Here is a 13,346-nt window from a genome sequence, read left to right on the forward strand (position 1 = left end):
AAAGTGGCCAAGAGTGCTGGCTTTAGGGTTACAAATAAATTTTAGTGAGTAGGCAAATTTTTAAATACGAAATCTGTGAATATGAGGCTTGACTTAGTTCAAGCTAGATCAATGATAGCACCTTCCCACCACAGCCAAAGTCATTCAGTGGGTATGTGACCCATGGTGAGCTGAACACACTGCTTCTGTAGGGAGATTTTTCTGACTGATAGTAGAAGGGGAAAAGATTTTGCTTGTTTTGTAACAAAGCTCTTAGAGTGTGAGTCCAGAGCTGCCCATAACCACAAACACAACAGGTCATCAATAGCAAAGAGTGACATGGTCACAAAGAGAAACCTAAATGTAGAGAAACCATCTTGGCAGCATTCAAGGCCTTAGGCCTGGTGGTCCCTGCCTCTACTCTTCCATGAATTTGTCATGTAGGTAAATAAATATGCCTTAGTTTCTTTAGGTAGGGATTTCCATTTTTAGCTTTGATGTAGTAAAAGTCTTGGATGACATCATCCCCAAACTTACAACAAGAAAAAGTGGGACAAACAAAATAATTAATTATTCTGGACTTTCATTAAAACTGCTAAGGATCACAAGCTTTTGGGGGAAGAGCGGATACCATAATTTCATGGACTTTGTATTCAGAAACTCCACCAGGTTCTCAGGAAAGAGGACCCAAAAAAATTCCCCCATGGCTCTGACAGGACTGGATAAGAGTAATCATTGTAAAATAGGCCCAAAGCCTTCTCCATAACAGCCTTCTCATAATTTAAATGAGTAGAAATCATACAAAGTATGCTCTTAGACCACATGAAATTAAATCAGAAATCAATAACAAAAAGATGGTTGGAAAATCCCCAAATACCTAAGGATTAAACAAGATACTTCTCAATAACACATAGGTAAAAGAAGTGTCAAGATATGTGAAAAAATATTTTGAACTAAATGAAAATGAAAACACAATGTCTGATCCCCACAACATCAAAATTAGTGGGAATCAGCAAAAGCAGTACTTAGAGGGAAATTTATAGCATTAAATGTATATAATAGAAGAAAGAATGAACTATAATCAACAATAACCCAAGCCTCCACCTTAGGGAATTGGAGAAAGAACAGCAATTTAATCCTAAAGTCAGGAGAAGGAAAAATTAATAACAATTATAGCAGAAATCAATGTCATTGAAAACAATATAATAGAAAAAATTGGTTATTTTTTGAGATTGTTCAGATTATGTTTCTATTACACCAAAAATTCCTATTAATTCATACAACTATCTCAATATTCTAAATTTTCAGCAGTTTTTTTCTCTTTCCCACCCAGCTCCTCTCTACTCTCTGTAGAGAAAACTTTTCTGGTAAATGTACTCACACTAAGGAATTAACAAGATAATATGTTAATTTTCCTAGGTGACAATACACTGTTGAATTCACAGTGCATGGTAAGATGCTCAATAAATATTAGTTGAAAGTTTAAATGAATTTTTTACATTTGGAGTGATTAGATCATATCTAATGCTAGAATTTTGGAAGTTGCAGGATCTAGATTGGGGAAATTATGTGTCCTTGACTTCAGATTACCAGCATTGGGCTCTCTTGCGACAAATACTCATCTAAAATTAGATTTTCAGTCTCATTTTAATGATTAATATTTGCTGGTTCTCCCTAATTCTGGACCAGGGATAACAATTAATATCAGTGGTGAACAAATGTATAATGTACTTGACAACTAAATACATTCAAATCAAAGGGGGTATATATGAGAGCAAGAGGTGCGTGGTTAGCCTTTATCCACCTATTTTTGTTGTTGCTGTTGTTATTTTACCCCAAACAGAAAAATATAGCTATACCTAGTAGCAGAGGAGGGCACTGTTCCTTTGAGGAGATAGTCAAATTAATCATTAGAGACCAATCCAATTTAGAAAGTCTCAGTGCTTTCTGTTCCCTTATTCTGCCTCATGGTAGGACCTTGTTATGGGTCTCATAAGCTTTTTTGTGTATTCACCTTGATAGGTAAATGTAAATCAGTTGTTCCACTACAGAATAGGTTCACAGTATTTGTCTTTATAGATAAATCAATTTCACAAGTGACTATCCAACCCTTGGCCCATCTGCTCTCCTTGAATGGTAATCACAGAGTACCTAGTGGTGTCAGTTATGGAAAACTGTACAACATAAGAGGTTAAAAAAAGTCTTTCCATTCAAATAGTACACCTCCTGAGCTTTTGCTAATTCTGCAACCAAATAATGTTAGCGTTTCTTTGATAAAGTTCTTTGTTTTTGACTATTAGCAGGAAAGGATTAAATTAGATGCAAGAAATAAATTCCCACTATATGGACTGCTAATGGCTAACACGTATTAATAAGTACATTTACATAGTTTTGAAAGTATGAAATGTTATATATTCAAAATTCCAACATAATTGCATGCTTTTGGTTATCATGCAACTTAAAATATATAAAATTGCAAATCTTTCATCCTCCGGAAGGATAATAGCTGCCATTTATTAGTTAACTTTTGTACGCAAGGCACTATTTGAAGGCTTCACCTAGAATAGCTCTTATTTCTTATGACAATGCTAAAAGGTAAGTAAGCATTGTCTCAGTTTATTAGCTGTATCAGTAAATTTTGATATATTAAGCTCCTTGCCTAAGATAGCAAGCCAGGGTCAAATCCAGGTATGTTTTAGTCCAAAATCTATGCCATCTCAAATGCTTCTACAGAAACTCCAGATTCCATCAACAAATGTGCATTGAGCACCTACTATGTACCAGATCCCAATGTAGAGGCTGGAGATTTCACAGTTAATAACACAGAATCCTTGCCCTAAAGCTTACATTCTAGTGAGGATAAAAAATTGCCTCACAAACAATTTAGGATTATCATACCTAATTAAAGTACCAAGAAGCTCTCAGAGCTAAGTGAAGAAGGAGGCACTCTCACTCTTCCCTCTTCTCCAGGTAACATCTGTTTTGAATGTGGCACACAATTTTGTATTGTTAGTATGAGAAAGAGCAAAGTAATTGAAAAGTCAATTTCCACTTATTAGCAGGAAATGGGAGTACAAACAGTGAGTACAAACATGGGAAACCAGTGTCCCGTGGCTGTTCTCACCCTACTGCTCAAATGCAAATTTGAGTTCTTTTGTTAAGATAGTGTCTGCTAATAGACATGTCATGCCCTTTTTGGTACAGGACAATTTGTAGTATGAAAATTTTAGAACTTGTTTAGAGTCTCAGTCTCTGCAGAATGAATGTGTTCCATCACTAAATTGAAATAATTGCTGGGTTTTCACAATTTCTAGAAAATAAAACTTAATGAATAAAATTTTCTCAATTTTAAACTTTTCTTTGCCAAAATTTTAAAACCATTTTGCACCTGCTACTGCTTCTCTGCTGGTGAGTGCTAGCTGATAACAAATCAAATGAATAAGTAGCAAGCAAAAGTTAATGCAAACAGCCAATCACTCTTAATTCAACTGCGTGTTTTTTATGTATGTGTTTGCTTGTAATTATGATTTTATACTGTGATATACAATAGAGTCATATTTTCTGCCTAAGACTGTTTCTAAGATTAAATGTATCAATATTTCATGATATTCTATGAAGAGTATAATAACTTTCCAGCATTCTAGCATTCTGAACTCTTGACAAAATCATCCTTCTGGCTTGAATACTCTTGTAAACCCTAATCTCAGCTCAGTCAAACTGCCAAGAGAAAGCAAAAGTAAGGTCACAGTCCCCTCATTTCACATTTCTGGCACCACTCATATGGAGAGAACATGAGGGAATTCTAGGCCCTGCCAACAGAGCAGAGGCTTTTCCTATGGTTATTCAGTGCCCAGGACATTCTCTGGGCCATAATGTACTATTGAGTAGAATACCTGTACTTTGTCAGAAATGCAACCTTACTCCATCTTCCTCTTCACTTCCTGTACTCCTTTTGTGAGGTCCCTCTTCCCACTGTATATTAACGTTTTGCTTCCCTATGAAAAAGGGAAGAAGCCTATGTCCAAGGGCCACACATTCAGATTCATGCTTCAATTTGGTTTTATCAAAGAATCCCTGCTTTAGAATGGAGTGTTTCCCAAGTGCATACCGAGTGCTAAACTTATTCTCTTTTGCACTAATTATTCTTTCTTGGATGCCAGCTTCTTAAAATGACAGGCCTGGAGGGAAAGAGTGCCAATCAACTGCCTAAATTCTTAGAACCAACTATCTACTTTCTTCCTTACCAAAGGAAATCATATAATCCAATTTCAGTTCAAATTCCTATCAGCTAAATAAGGAAGTCAACCTCCTCTGAAAATGCTCTAATGAATGTTGCCAGTGATCTCCTAATTACTGAATTCAATCAACTCATTAGTCATCCATATTATTTCAACTTTCGCATCAGTGAGTATTATGGACCACTTCCCTTACCTTCTCTTAATTTCCATCTCAGCACTATCTCTAGTCTCTTCCTACTTTTGTAACCACTGGTATCTTTTACTGTCTCCTCTCCCTTTGTATTCCCTTTAAGGCATTAAAGGGCACGCCACTTTAATTAATGCACTCTACCTGCTCCTCCTCTGTGCATTCATCCCAGGCATTCATCTATAAGCAGTGTGCTGGTGTTTTCTGAAACCCACTTCCACAGCCCAGATCACTCCTTTGAGCTCTGAGCCAACTTCTGGCATCTACCCACTAGATGCCCCTGCCTGGATGTCTCATAGGTACCCCAAAGTGAAGCCTATCAATGACTTACCTACTTTCTCCTATATTCCTCCTCCTGCATTCTTAATGATGATGATAATCATGGTGCTAATGAGGATGAAAGAGAAGGAGGATAAGAATAAGAAGAAACCAAATACTAATGAACACAATCCTTTAGAACAATTGTAAGTGCTTTCAGTACGGTAAATCATTGAGCACTCACATCAATTCTATGAGGCTGATGCTATTACTATCCATGTTTTATGGATAAAGAAATCAGAAATACTTGAGTATGTGTAGGTTAACTGTGCTAAGCATTGCAGTAGAAAAAATGAGACAGACATGAGTCTCATCATCAAAGAGCTTAGTAGATAGAGTTAAAAGTAAAAAAAAAAAAAAAAAGGAAGCAGACAAATAAGTCAAATAATTATGTCATAATTATTATGAAGAAAAGTAAAAAATAAAATAAACCTAATGTAAAAAAATAATTCATGGAATCTCCCTGAAAGCAGTCAAGGACAGACTGGCCATAGAGATAACACACACATCGAGTCTGCAGGTTAAAAAGAAGAGAGGTATTAGCACTCAAGCTCCCATACACACACAGCCATCCACCGTACTCCCTGCCCCAGGAGAGTGATGACACCCTGGTCTTCTCTCTACTGTATCCTCTTTCATGGTAATCTTCCTGGTTCTCCTAACCATACAAAGTGCATTTTCCAGCAATAGAGAAAAAAAGTTATTCCACAGCATGAGATCAAGTTTTGCTCACTAAAGTATCCTTGCCACTGCTAAAGAAATGAAAGACTCAATTTAAAAATGGACAAAGGACTTGAATGGACAACTTCTCCAAAGAAGATATACAAGTGACCAGCAAGTACAAATCAACATCATTAGCCATAAGGGAAATGCAACTCGATATCACTCTGAGATTCATAGTTTGCGATGGATGGAGATAGCCTAAGGGTACATGGAACAAATGGAAGCATGTACTGTGTTGTACATATCCAATGGAATGGGTGTACTGTATTGTACATATCCAGTGGAATATTAGTAGTTACAATAAGAAATGAACTTGTGAGGTATGCAACAATAGGTGAATGATTCTTGAGGACATTGTGTTGAAGGAAATAAGCCAGAAGCAAAAAGACAAATATTATAAGTCTTCAGTAATAAGGACTAATTATAATAATATACACACTCTGAGAGCTGAATTCAAGAGCATAGGTTATCAGGAAATCAGCGCAATCAACAATTAAAGAGTATAGAATGTTCAATAATGCTTATTGTAAATGTTCCTGGATTGTAAGCTCTTACAGAAGTCACTCTTTCTTCCTGAGTTTTAACTGTTACTTCTAAATTCTGAGATGCTGAGCTCTTTGTGTATAATCTGGTCATTTCCTGGAACTTTGGGTATCTGTGTGACACCTAAGACTCAGGTTAGAGTTCTGTAGCTCTGATAGTCAGCATTACCACATACAGCAAGGGTTAAAGAAGGTGAAAAAGAGATCAGACATCAATTAGGGATATGAATGAAGCTGATCTGGTTAGAACTAAAGTAAATCAGAATACAGGGTAATGGATGATATTGACTGTATATATGTATGTGTGTGTGTGTGTGTGTGTGTGTGTGTGTGTGTGTGTATATATATATATATATTTTTTTTTTTTTTTCCTGGGTGCATGGTCCGGGAATCAAACGTGGGTCTCCCTCATGGAAGGTAAGTATTCTTTCACTGAACCACCAATAGTAACTATATTTTAAAACTTCAAACTTCTGTGTGAGACTAAGGGAAGAGATATTTATTTGGTACAAAATTTATTTTTTCTGTACCACACTATCTAATTTAACCTGTGTGGTCAGTTTATTCAAACAACATAATTACATGGAAACTTGAATAGGAAATGAGACCTTACTATTTTGTTCAGGTTAATTTAATACACTAATATATCCCAAAGTAATTTGGGCAGAAAATAAAAAAAATATTTGCAAAGTCCCTTCGAGGGACTGGGGAAAATTGTGGAAGTATTAAACGTTCCTACCTGGGGAATTCCTGATATTCTCTCAAGCACTGGGGACTACCAATTTAATAAGCCAAGCCCTCAGTCTTGGGGCTTGACTTTATGAAACTTATTCCTGTAAAAGTCAAGCTAAGCCTATGTTCTAGTTTGCTAGCTGCCGGAATGCAATATACCAGAAATGGAATGGCTTTTAAAAAGGGAATTTAATAAGTTCGTAGTTTACAGTTCTAAAGCTGAGAAAATGTTCCAATTAAGTCTATAGAAATGTCCAATATAAGGCATCCAGGGAAAGATACCTTGGTTCAAGAAGGCCGATGAAGTTCAGGGTTTCTCTCTCAAGTGAGAAGGCACATGGTGAACACGGTCAGGGCTTCTCTCTCAGCTGGAAGGGCACATGGCAAACACAGCGTCATCTGCTAGCTTTCTCTCCTGGCTTCTGGTTTCATGAAGCTCCCCGGGAGGCATTTTCCTTCTTCATCTCCAAAGGTCCCTGGCTCATGGACTCTTTACTTCATGGTGCTGCAGCATTCTCTGCTCTCTCCAAATCTCCTTCATTCTCCAAAATGTTTCCTCTTTTGTAGGACTCCAGAAACTTCTCAAGACCCACCCAAATGGGTGGAGACATGTCATCACCTAATCCAGCTTAACAACCACTCTTGATTAAATCACATCTCTAGGGAGATGATCTGATTACAGTTTCCAACATACAGTATTGCATAGGGATTATTCTGCTTTTATGAAATGGGATTTAGATAAAAACACGGCTTTTCTTGGGGGCATACATCCTTTCAAACCAGCACTGCCTGCTTATAATTATGCCTAAAAGTTCCCCCCCCCCACCCTGCAAGAATCCCTTTTGTTGTTCATATGTGGCCTTTCTCTCTAAGCCAACTCTGCACATAACCTCACTACCCTCCCCACAATATGGGTCATAACTCCTAGGAGTGTAAATCTCCCTGGCAATGTGGAACATGACTCCCAGGGATGAGCTTGGCCCTGACTTGTGAGCTTGAGAAAGTCTTCTTGATCAAAAGGGAGGGAAGAAATGAAGTATTAGTGACTAAGGGATTTCAGATAGTTATGTGGTCATTCTGGAGGTTATTCTTATGCTTTATACAGCTATTCCTTTTTAGTTTCTACTGTGTGAGGATAGCTAGAATGAAATACCTAAACTGTTGAACCATAATCCAATAGCCTTGATTCTTGGTGATGATTGTATAATTATATAGCTTTTACAGTGTGATCATGTAATTGTGAAAACCTCGTAATTGATACTCTCTTTATCGTGTATTGGCAGATGGATAAGAAAATAAAGATTAAATAAATAAATAAATTGGGGGGTGAGATAAGAGGTAAGGCATGTTTTGGGTGTTCTTTTTTATTTTTTGGTGTAATGAAAATTTCTAACGTGGATTATGGTGATGAATACATAAGTATATGTTGATACTGTGAGCCATTGACAGTGTACTTTGGATGATTACATGGCATATGAATATATAAATGAAATGGCATTAAAAAGAGAGAGAGAGAACCTGGGGAAAGTAATTTCAAGGCTAGTAGTAGGAGAGAATATTGGGGGCATTTAAGTGTGCCCATACCATCATACATTTACCACACCCCACTACACAAAGCAGAAAGTATAATGTATGACAGTAAATTTTACATTTTATGTCATATTATCCATAAAAATCCATTGTACTTTAGCTGTAAAATCACTGTTACTCATTCATCAGTTGTTTGAATAGATATTTATGGAATATCTAATAGTAAAAAAAATCACTGGAGTATGGGAAATGAGATTTAATTAAAAAAAAAAACTCACAATAAGGTACCAGTTCATACACCTTAGGATGGCCATAATAAAAGAAACAGAGAATAACAAGGGTTGGTGAGGATGTGGAGAAACTGGCAGACTTATACATAGCTGGTAGGAACACAAAATGGTGTGGTCATATTGGAAAACAATCTGGAACGTCCTCAAAATGTTAAACATATAATTACTATATGACCCAGGAATTCCACCCTATACCCCCCAAAAATATATCCACATAAAAAGTAATACATAAATGTTCATAGCAGCATTATTCATAATGGTCATAAAGATGAAACAACCGAAGTTTCCATCAACTGATGAATGGATAAGTAAAATGTGCTATATACATAAAAATGGAATATTACTCAACAAAACATAAAGGAATGAAGTGTCAATATATGCTATAAAATGGATGAAACTTGAAAGCATTATGCTAAGTAAAAGGATCTAGTCACAAAAGACCATTGATGTATGATTCCACTGATGTGAAATGTCCAGTATAGGCCAATCTATTGTGACAGAACGTGCATTAGTAGTTGGCTAGAGCTGGGGAAGGGGAGGCAGTTACAGGAATATTGAGGATGACTCATAGAAGGTGTGGGGTTACTTTCTGAGGTAGGAACAAGGTGCTAAAAGTAATTATGGTGATGGTTGCATGCCCTGTGAAAATGTTTAAAAAGAGTGAATTGCACATTTTGAATATGTGAATTGTATGTTATGTGAATTATATACCATTAATCTGTTACCAAGCAAAAAGAAATACTGATAGAAAATGGAGATTTAAAATGGAGGACATGGTACAAATTTTGAGAAGGGGATTATTTTTATCCACAATGATCCTTCCCTTTAAACTCCTTCTGCCTTTGTCCAAGAGGATGTTGCTGTATATAAATATTATGGTCAGTTTGGCAGTGATGGATGGTGCTTTCAATTCTAATATTTAAACACAATCTCCTTCCATACATGGGAGAAAATGACCTCTCAACTAACTTCACCCCAATGTGATTTTTATTACTGTCATAAAAATTCATTGCAACCAATCATTTCATATATTCTATAATCGGAAATCTAACATGAGCACTGACTAGACATGGGTTATGACAGAATGAGTTACGGAGAAATTTAGTTGATTTCTTCATTGAAGTTACACTTCTAACAATTATATTGTGAAAGCTGTTTTATTTCAGGTGAAAGTAATCCAACTAAAACTAGCTAGAGCAAGAAACGGAAGAAGTAGAATTTGTTAGGTTATGTACCTGAGGATTCCAAGGGTAGTTTCACTCCTAGCTGCAAGGACGCAGAACCTGAGTGCTCTTTTTCTTATCCTCCATGTCTGAGGCATGCTTTCCTTTGGATGTTCAAAGGAAACATCCTTGTCCTTTCCTGCTATAGGAAGGCTCTTTCTATGTGATGGGAAAGATGGGAGCTGACAGCCCTGGCCTGTGTATTTACCACTTGTGATCCAAGGACAAGAGCACCTAATTTGATGAGGTCTGGGGAAGGAATCTGATTGGTCTGACATTGCTTATACCCCTGCTCTGGAGCCAATCACCATTTTCAAAGACCGAAGTGCACTAAGACTGTCCCGACCTGGTTTACCTGCCCACTCCAGGTGTGCTGCAGGGAGAGAGAAATGGAAGCAAGCTACTATGATTGACAGCCCCCATTTCAAAAGCCACACCAGATTGACAGCCCACTAGTACATGCACTGATGAAGGAGTTTCCTAAAGGAAAGTAGGCACTGTTACCAGAAGAAGGAAAATAGGAAGACATGCTGAGCAGGAAAAACCACAGCCCACCAAGTGCCCATCATATGAAGAATGCTTTATTGCTGTGTTCTGGGGCAGAGCCGGACAGAACCACCCTCTGAGAGCACTGACTGGACTGGACTTAAGTGTCACCTACCTTTGCCACATTGAAAGTGCCCATGTTGCTGTTTGGTAATCTCTGCTACATTTTACCCTGTGTCTGCCTTTTCCCTTCTGGAATCATTCCTCATCACAGGAGAATGGCAGACATTTGATGAACTGCAAATGTGAATGGGGAGCATCATCCATGCTGCCATTTGAGAACAACTAAATTAGATATTGCCGTACACTTCATCAAACATTTAAAATGGTGCAATCAAATGAGAGGTTTATTGTTCCAAAAGCACTAATGATACATCTATACTTCTTGCAAATTGTTGTTTTATGCAAAGAGTTCATAATGCCCCCTGCCGTGTTGTATGAACTGTTCTGTTTTATCTTTGACCCAGGTACTTCAATCAAAGATTCATTCTACTATAAACTCCAATTACTTGCCACCTGCCAAGTTGGCTGGTCAAGACTCCGAAAGTACATGTAAGAATAAGTAATCACTTGAATCAAGTTTCTCTGGTCCAAAACAAATGCTTTGTCATTGGGCTGAAGAGAGAAGTTCTCTGTGCTATCTCCAAAGACAAGATATATATAGGAAATTGGAAAATATTTATGCAGGTCAGACCTAAATATCTAAATCTTATTAATTAAATCAGGTGTTTCTGATTTTTAAAGATGTCTTAATCACTAACTGTAAAATATAGTACAGTAAACCCAGCTGTTGTCAGGAAACAAAGAGAACAAATAGATGTGTTTTGTGATAATGGGCATCATACAGCAAATTTTTACCAAGGGACTAGTATGTTTCCACCTTGTGCTCACAAAGAGACCTTCTACCAATTTAATTTGGAGATGGAAGAGTCATTCTGAGCCTAAGTGCTTTGGAAAATAAAAAAGAGGAAATTTAGGAACACTAGCCACCATCCTTGAGAACATGTTATCTGGAAATTATTGGTAGCCAAATAGCTGAAACAAATGGAGCAGTTTGAGGAAGCTACAGATGCAAAGCTGCAGATGCTTTTCCTGAAGAAAGGGTGACTTCAAGACATGCAGATGTGTGATTCACCAAATGCAGCCGAGTTAAGGAAAGCTGAGTGACCCTGAGGACTCCACTACTCACTGTGAGAGAACTGGTGAGCCAATGGAAAAGATACAACCACATATTGCCTGTGAGGTTGGTATACCAAAGTAGAAAGTGATCCTTCTCCTGGGGAATCTCTAAAACTCCAATTCTAAAGAGGGCTAATGGAAGGTATGCCATTCTTCAAATTCCTCAGGTACAGAGTGACTTGAACAGTAGTTAGAGTATATCTGTAGGTGAGAACCTTACCTTTATGAATCACCCTAGCATTTACTTAATGTTTCCACATGCACAATCTCATTTAATCTTGACCCCCCCCCAAAAAAACCCTGAAAATTACCTAGAATGACAAAGAAAAAAAAGAGACGAGATGTATATATGAAAAATCAGAAGGGAAAGGGAAACATTTCTACCAACCCCACAGAAAAGAAAGGATAATAAGAGGATACTCTGAACAATTGTTTTCCAGTAAATTAGATAACCTAGATGAAACGGAGACGTTCCTAGAAGCATTCAAACTACCTACACTGACTCAAGAAGAAATAGAAGTTCTCAACGAATCTAATAAAAGTGAAAAAAAATTGGCAATCATCAAAAACAATCAAACAAAGAAAAACCCAAGACCAGATGGCTTTACTGGTGAATTTTACCAAACATTTCAGGAAAAATTAACATCAAAACTAATCACATTCAGAGAATTGAAGAGAATAGGATACTTTCTAACTAGGTATATCATTATACTTGGATACAAAGGAGGTCTGGGAAACATTGTTTCTGGCTAGACAACTGCTTGCTAGCAACAATGCAACTCCTTGGTAAGGGAGTCCAGGGGAGGATAATACTTGACTTAACTGGCCACATCTACCACCATCCCTGTGCTCTTTAGTCTTCCCTCTTGGCTTGCAGGAGGAGCTATAACTTCATCTCTAGCTTGTAGACTAGGTTCATAAAATGACTGAATATATACAAATGAATGGCAATATGATAAAAATTATTTGCTTTTATTCCAGAAAAATACAATCCCATGACATTTTGCCTACTATTTGATATCTCACATGCCACAAGATATGAAAATTCATCAGCTGCTCTCAGAGACAATGAAGCAAGGCCCAGAGAATGATCAAGCCCATTTGTAGAATCTCTATGACGTAGAGATCCATGGTAATATGAACAAATAGTTTGCATATTAGTTTAGTTGGTTGGCAGGAAAAAATATTTTATTCCTGGGGAATACCCATAAAAGTTGCTATCTTGGTGGCCAGCTGAGTTCACCTCGGACTCAGAGCTGCACTCGGCACCTTCAACACCAGCCATTTGCTTCCTGCTCCTCTGGCTTGCTACAGCCACATCTACAAGCAGCCCGATTCCTGGTGGCCAGAACCAGCTGCCTGACTGCTACAGCAGCACCACTGGGGGCTCGCTGTACACCGCTGCCTGGTGAGGCACCAGGATGGTCTACAACGGAAAGTTCCCACTGGAGTGCAAGAACTCACCCATTGCCCACATGCTGCCGTGTTGCTTCCGTCTGATTTCCAGAGTCAGATCTGCAACAGCCCCACTCTCCAAGCCAGCGGAGCTGAAGGAAGAGAAAGAGACAGCAAAAGAGACACCTGATGATGCACAATTTGAAATGGACATCTGATCCAGTGCAGGCAACCCAGTGTGTGGAATTTTAGAGGAATCCATCATGCCATTTGCTATTGCACCCGTCTCTTCCTGGGGTATATAAAGACCAGCTGGCCTCATCTAATCTGGGCAGAGTTTCACTGGCCCTGGGCCTTCCTTAGTTCTGAGGCAGCTAGACCAGAGATAAGAGTGGGCAACTTGCCAAGCCCTCAATTGTATTTTCTCTTTGGCCTGTTGACCACCCCCCACCCTTCTCTACTCA

The 13,346-nt window shown here is 38.0% G+C and overlaps 1 pseudogene; it reads left to right on the forward strand.

Moving 5' to 3' along the window:
• The first annotated feature begins 2,564 nt into the window (after positions 1–2,564).
• Positions 2,565–13,100, forward strand: LOC143657803 (eukaryotic translation initiation factor 4E-binding protein 3 pseudogene; annotated as a pseudogene).
• The last annotated feature ends 246 nt before the right edge of the window (positions 13,101–13,346 follow it).

Source organism: Tamandua tetradactyla, chromosome 15 (genome assembly GCF_023851605.1).
Source record: "Tamandua tetradactyla isolate mTamTet1 chromosome 15, mTamTet1.pri, whole genome shotgun sequence".
Classification (NCBI taxonomy): Eukaryota; Metazoa; Chordata; class Mammalia; order Pilosa; family Myrmecophagidae; genus Tamandua; species Tamandua tetradactyla.